Source organism: Danio aesculapii, chromosome 18 (genome assembly GCF_903798145.1).
Source record: "Danio aesculapii chromosome 18, fDanAes4.1, whole genome shotgun sequence".
In the NCBI taxonomy this organism is placed as follows: Eukaryota; Metazoa; Chordata; class Actinopteri; order Cypriniformes; family Danionidae; genus Danio; species Danio aesculapii.
This window is the reverse complement of record NC_079452.1, coordinates 48598515-48606662: the sequence shown is the minus strand read 5'-3', so window position 1 is coordinate 48606662 and position 8148 is coordinate 48598515. Positions and strand designations below refer to the sequence as shown.

General features: G+C 33.0%; 1 protein-coding gene across 1 annotated transcript in view; it reads left to right on the top strand.

Moving 5' to 3' along the window:
• The window catches only part of nrn1la (neuritin 1-like a), an 89519-nt gene that overhangs the window by 57494 nt on the left and 23877 nt on the right, over positions 1 to 8148 (top strand). The gene's annotated exons all lie outside the window — the stretch shown is intronic.

Here is an 8148-nt window from a genome sequence, read left to right as displayed (position 1 = left end):
TGTAAGATGATTTCTTTTTCCTCAGGCTTCTCGCTTTAGTTGTTTGTACGTATGTGGTGGTGTGGGCTTTACTGCACGTCAGTGTTTTTTTTTTTTTTTACATGGTTCAATGATAGGTCTTTACTTTAAGGTTCTGTTATTGTTAGCATTGCATTACAGGACTTTGCTGATGTTATTAATGCACAGTTGTTCATTACTTCATATTAACCCATGTCTGTTCAGTAATATATCATACTATTTACAAATTTTGTTCCAGATTTTGATTGGTAAATGTTAAAATTATAATTTTTTAATAAAATTTAAATGTTTTTTTTTACATTTCTGTTTATACATTTACACACACACCAGGTCCGTAGCCAGCCTATTGAAAGGGGTGTTTCAAGTAAACCAGGCTCTGACCTAAAACAATCTGCAACAATCTGTTTGCCTTTAACGAGGACTAAAAAAAGGTCTAAATTTAGTGGTATTGCCATACTTTGCTATAATTACCATACCCCTACAACATGAGGGTACGCACACATGCACATGCACACGCACACATGCACACACACACACACACACACACACACACACACACACACACACACACACACACTGTGACACAAACATGTCTCTCGTAATTTGTCGTTCAGCTGTCTAAGTTTAAAACAATTGGCATGACGTTTACATTCAAATTAGCATTTGCTAACATTTATCACTACATTAGATTTTTTTCATATGAATAAATTAATATCTCATTTACTTACTACAGTAGAAGCCCATAGGGAAATCTGAAATATGGGTAAATATAAACATATATAAAATTATAGTTATTATATTTGAACAGACCTATATGTACATGTTTGTCACTTCAACAGTTATATGTACACCACCTGACAAAAGTCATGCTGCCTATTCAACTTGTAGGAACAACAAATAATAACTTGATTTATAGTTGATCATTTGGTATCAGAAGTGGCTTATATGAAAGGCAAAGACCTCTAGACTATGCTTTTTACCAAAATAAAATATGATCATGCCTTATAATCATAACATAATCATGCCTTCATTTGTAATTATTTAATTAGGACAGCAAGGTCTGACTTTGCTGAGACAAGTCTTGTCACCTAACAGAAATAATGTACAGTATAGAATATAAAGTCATGGTGCAGTGGAAAAAGAATTAATATTGTGTATGACTCCCATGAGCTTGGGGTCTGCATCCATACATCTCTGCAATGACTCAAATAACTCATTAATAAAGTCATCTGGAATGGCAAAGAAAGCATTCTTGCAGGACTCCCAGAGTTCATCAACATTCTTTGCATTCATCTTCAATGCCTCCTCCTTCCTTTCACACCAGACATGCTCAATAATGTTCATGTGTGGTGACTGAGCTGGCTAATCCTGGAGCACCTTGACCTTCTTTGCTTTCAGAAACTTTGATGTGGATGCTGAAGTATGAGGAGCGCTATCCTGCTGAAGAATTTGCCCACTCCTGTGGTCTGTAATGTAATGGGCAGCACAAATGTCTTGATACCTCAGGCTGTTGATGTTGCCATCCACTCTGTAGATCTCTTGCATGCCCCATACTAAATGTAACCCCAAACCATGATTTTTGCTTGACTAAACTTGACTGATTTCTGTGACTATTTTGGGTTTATGCTGGTTCCAATAGATTCTTTGCAGTATTAGTCATGATTGGGATGCAGTTCAACAGATTATTTTATTATTATATATCGAAAAAATGTACCTTCTGCCACTTTTCCAAATGACTAACTAGAAGTCAGTATGTTATTTGTTGCTCTTACAACTAGGATCGACGACAAGACTTTTGTCAGGTAGTTTAAGTACAAGTACAAATATATGTAAACTGACATTTTTGCATATTTTAAAATATATGTTACATATACGGTATATTTGTAAAATCCAAACATGAACTTGCACTGTATGTCATATATTGCCATGTATCAGAGTTCTATCGGAGAGGTGTTTCCAGTTAATGGAAAATCTTCTCAATTTCAGTCTGTAGCTTATTATTAATATCATCAATGTACACTATAAATCATTATTAACATACAAAAATCAATAGCGTTTAAATATAATATCATATTTTATTAATATGAATAATAATGATAATTTATAATTATGCATTGTTAATTATTAATTTCAATATAGATTATTGAATTAGATAATATAGATTTCAGTTTCATTGGTGATGTGCTCGCAAAGATGGCAATTTTGCGATTGTTCAGCTTGATAAAAGTACAAAAAAAGTAATAAAATTGAATAACAATAACTTCTATATATCACATAATGAACTTCAGTATAAACCTTTCTTCATGTTTTAGTGAAAGCCTTAAAATATATACAGTAGGAAAGATTTTGAATAATTTAAACTCCGATCATTGCATCATGTCCAAATATTTATTTATTTAGTGAGTAACAGCAAGCGGGTTGAACCGTAATATAAATTTCATAAACTAAAATATTTGATTTCGTTATCCATTATAATTGTAGTGATCCATATCTGGTATTGACAGACAGTCCGACTTTCCCATTGGCATCATCAAAGCGCTTCAGTCCATTTACGTGTGAAGCTGCAATGATTGCGAAAGAGTTCTTTTGTCTTCTCCTCCTGTAATGTACGACTTGGTTTTCTCTCCTTCTCCAGATCTTCATTAAAAGTTGATGGGGATGAGTGAAACCAATAATCCTCAGACCTCACTGCAAAAACATAGCTGGAAATCAATAGGTTTGCAGCAGAGTGGGAATAAAGCTAGCAGGGGGGGAAGAGAGAGAGAAAACTCGCTCCTATCAAATATTAATCATGCATTTCCTCCGGGGAATTAGGAGAGTGCTGGTGATTTGCTGTCTGACCCAATTAAGATCCTCCTGCATATCTCACTTAGGTTCACTGGCGCTTCAGTTTGTGGTTTTACGTGTCAATATAGGTGTTGGTTATAGAGATGGAGAGACAACTGGGCTTTTCACACTTGAAATAGTTAACACCGGCTCATTCTAAACCTGTTTATCTTACTTAACGCTTTACACTGCTCATAATTTCCTTAAGGTTTACTATTGTTTTCATACTATATGTATTAATGTGATAATGTTATGACACTACATTTCTAAACTTTAAGTTTACGCCATTAATTACAAAAAAAAACATGCAAAAAATGACTAATACAAATATTTTCTGTTTTTTATTGATAGCATTTGACTTATTTATATCTTACCGAGTCCAATTCTGGCAGAGACACTGAAAGACTCTATTGTTTACACCAACAATCCATTGTTGAGACTTAATTTGCAATATTTTTGTTTATTTTATTTTGTTTGTTTGTTTGTTTGTTTCTTTCTTTCTTTATTCTCTTTCTTGTTTATATTTATTTTTGGAGGTATTTTATGTTATTGTGTTGCGGTTAAACTTAACAATTAAACTTAACTTAACAATTAAACTTATCTTATCTTATCTTATCTTATCTTATCTTATCTTATCTTATCTTATCTTATCTTATCTTATCTTATCTTATCTTACTTAACTTAACAACTTAACTTAGTTTAAGTTAACTTACTTAACAACTTATCTTATCTTAACTTATCTTACCTTATCTTAACTTATCTTATCTTAACCTAACAACTTAACTAATCTAATCTTAACTTATCTTAACTTCACTTACTTAACAACTTAACTTATCTTAACTTATATCTTATTTTATCTTAACCTAACTTATCTTATGTTACCTTATCTTTTCATCTTATCTCATTGTAACTTAACTTATCTTAACTTTTTAATTCTTCTTAAAGAAACAGAAAATGGAAATTTACTCATCATTTACTCACCCTCTAGTATTTCAAGATCTTTATGAATTTCTTTTTGTTTTTGTTGTTTAGAATTAACTTAGATTAGATTCAACTTTATCTAATCTAAGTTGAATCTAAACAACAAAAACAAAAAGAAATTCATAAAGATCTTGAAATACTAGAGGGTGAGTAAATGATGAGTAAATTTTCATTTTGTTGTTTTGAACACTAAAGAAGATATCTTCAAAAATGTTGGTAACCGGTTGCCATTTACTAAAATAGTTGGAAAAAATACCATGTATGTCAATGCTACTAGTTTCCAACATCCTTCAAAATATTTTGTCTTCAAAAAATTTTAAGACAGGATTTTTCTTTTGGAGTAAACTATCCAATTAGCAACTTTCTTTAATATATATGTTTTTAAAATATAGTTGCTTTTTAATGTTGTGTTATTTTAACAAAAAAAAAAAAAAAAAAAAACTGCCGAAGTCTATTGCATATTTAGACATTTATACATGAATGAGAATGAGCTCTAAAATATTTAGTTTTACCCAGTGTTGAGTTACAACAACCCAGCATTCTTAGAATACTCAGTTACTTGTAAATGTCCATTACTGATTACAAATATAGTGTACATAAGTAGTGTACACAAGCTAGATTATAATTTGCTAGTATATAACTTTTATTGTTATCTTGCATTATTTTTGCAATTTTTTAATGTAATGATTTAAAACAAAGTGAAAAAAATGCTTTTCATTTTTTGCTATTAACAGCATGACTTGTATTAAATTACATTACATGACATTTCATTACATTACCTTTCATAAAGGTTTGTGAGATTCTAATTAAATCAATCACAACAATGTAACATTAAAATAAATTATTTGAGCCAAAATTAAAGAATTTATTTACCTGAATGTCATTTCTTATTCACAGAACTTTCAATAAGCTAATGTTTTATCATTGACATACTGAAAGAATATAAAAGCAATGGTGATCTGATTGCAACTATTTTATGTGATGTAATCTAATTACAAGTACTTCATTTTTGTAATCTGATTACATAATCCAGATTACATGTACTCACTTACTACCCAGGGCAGCACTGACTACAGTTTTGATTGTACACTTTCGAGTGGTCCCTTGCCGGTTTTAACTGTTCCAATATGGAGAATGGTGTGTGTGTATATATATATATATATATATATATATATATATATATATATATATATATATATATATATATATATATATATATATATATATATATATATATATAGCAGTCCAAGAAACAGGCACTAATGATGCATCTCTCTGTGTGTGTGTGTGTGTGTGTGTGTGTGTATCTGAAGCAAACTTCAAAACAAAAAAGTGTAGTGTTTTCATGATGACACAGTAGCTGAAACTACACAGGCACTTGAAAGCTCAGAGCATTTCTATTGAATGTTTCTCCCATATCCTCAAGGTTGGAGATCTGTGTTCTGTTCTAACAATGAAGCATAGAACTATAGACCTTTTTCTTAGAATGCAAAATTACCCTATGTGCTTTGCGTGTATGCGCAAGGAGAATGCTAAGAACTTCCGGTCGGCAGCCGATGCGTGTAAACAGTCATATTTTAATAGCTTTGAAACAATAGTTTTAATCTATTTTGCCTGCTTTTATCATTTTAGAACTAATACTGTTCTACCTCTTGGACTGATCATTTAAAAAAATGAGATTTATTGGATGGAAAACAACTGCTGCGAGGCATTTTTCCCTCGTTGTCAGACGGCATCTTCTGCTGTTTAAATGAAGCCTCGTCATCGCTAGTCAACATTTTCTCTTTCTTTCAAACATTTAACCAGCCCAAATAAAGGTTATTTGCCAAAATGTTTGACACACACATATATCCTGCTGTACTGTCCCACTAACACACTGATTTAATAAGTGTCACAAAGTGAAAATAAAATGACAGAAAAACACAAACCGTGGTGAATACAACACACTAAATGATGCATAAGCGGCTCGCGATTAGAATCAACATGCAAATCAGCTAGCAGAGTATCAGTAACAGACTTCTATTGGTCATTTTTGTAAATTGCATTACTAACACACCTGTTAAGTTTCATGCCAGTTAACTGGTTTGCTCTATAATGCAGTGAATGTATTATACTGCGTGTGCGTGTGTGTGTGTTGAAGAACCGCTGAGCTAACAGCTGACAGGTCGGGGAAACATACACACACACTGTATTTCTGACGGCAGACACATGAACTATAGGAGAACGTTTTTCTCTCGCTCTTGAACCACATCTGACAGATTATAAAAGCTTTAACATACACCTTTCTAAGTTGTGTGTCACAAAAACAATCCGTAATCCAATAAAAATGCTATTGAAACCCATTTTCGGAGCGCAAATTACCAATTGTGAACGCTGTAAACGGAAGTTCTAACCATTCCACCGGAAGACGTTTCTCACTATGGCACCCTCCATGCAGCAGCCAAGAAAAAGGTCAAAAGTTTTTATAAACAATTTATAAATAACCAAGAAGCCAGCAGTGGTGGCACTGAAGGCTTTTGTGTTGTGAGAATTTTTCCTAGGATACTGATAGTGAAAGCCATTCAATGCCACCCTGCAGGTTTACTGATGACCTTGCCTTGGTTTTTGGGAATGAGTGTATTTTTGAAGAAATTTTATTTGTTTTTGAGCTTTCGAAAATAAATGAACCATAGCAGACTGGAAGGCCTGGCAACCTAAAATGAAAAATAAAAATGCTTTTACTTCAATTTCATGGTGTATGCTCAGATTCTCCACTGCAAACAAAGGATAAATCCGTTTTTTTGGTCAGATACCTATGCTGATTTAAAAAAAAACTTTTTACAAATGTGGTTTCGATACTTTTACAGTTATTGGTCAATTACACACGGTACTTTATTGTACAAGTACAATTAATTTTACTCAATGAACAGTAGATTGGATCCAATTAACATTTAACTGTTCAACATTTTAAGAGGCAAAATGTTACTGAAAATGTTACAGATAGACTAAAAATTAATTCACTCTTAGAAAAACATGAAATTATTTAAAAGGAGTGAAACCTTGTAGCCCCTTTTACACATACAGACCTTTCCGGAAAATTAACAGCAATTTTCCACAAATAATTATGTGTGAACAGGCACTTTTTGAAAATACTGGTAAATTCGTTTCGCCAATTTTCTGGAAAAAAGAATTTGTAACGTTACTGGTAATTTGACGGAATGATGCACCGTGTGACGTCTACTCCAGCCAATCACAACATTCAGAGGCATTCACATCCGCACTGTTTATGAAAACAAACATTTAGCCACTAGATAAAGTGCTTATGATAAACCGCTGTTTGTTTACCTTCAAGCTCTGCTTTAGTTGCTTGACGCATGTGCACGTGAAGCAGCCGGTGAGCGCCAGCCCAGCACATACACATATTATGTACATCTCGACATGTGAAAGTGTTCCTCCATATGTTTTCCCGGAAGTTGGTCACAATACTTATCCATCCACAGAATTTGTAATGTAGTCAAATGTGTAAACATCGAGCTCTGGTTAGCACCTCTGCTGTTGGATGTCTCTGGGACAAAAGCAGCTGCACGAATGCTAAAGCTTTAAATAAAAGTGAAACCATCAACCGACCCCTTCTATGTTTACAAATACAAGCGCAGCCATTTTAAGCTCATTTTTGATTAATGATGTCAGAATTTACCTGTCTTTTCTGGAAAAATTCCGGAACATCCTTGCCTGTGTCGACATTGCTTTTTTATTTTCCGGTAAAGTCGTTCTGGAAATTTTCCAGATATTTACCGGCATGGTGAAAGGGGCATTGTCTCCACATAATTATTAACCATCAGTATTGCCAATTTTTTTTTTAGATTATTGCTGATAGTTTTAAAGGGGATGTATTATGTCCCTTTTTACGATATATAAAATAAGTCTCTGACGTCCCTAGAGTGTGTATATGAAGTTTCAGCTCAAAATACCTCACAAATAATGTTTTATAACTCTTTGAAACTGCCCCTTTTAGGCTTTGATCCTAATTGTGCCAATTTGGTGACTGTCGCTGTAAATTCAAATGAGATCGTGTTCTTAAAAAAAAAAGAAAGAAAAAAAAAAAAAGGGGGGGGGGGGGAGCTGCAAATGCCTATGTGCCAGCATAGTGGCAGATTCAAAAACAAGACAATCGTACTATGCTAATGCTAATCCCCGCTGATGACGTATATACAGAGAAAGTCAATCAAGGTGTTTCTGCAGACTGTTTTTTATCAAGTGTGATTATAAATATAAAATTAATACATTTTTATACCTTTAAAAGGGATTTTTGCAGAATCACTTTAAATGAATCCAATATCGGTT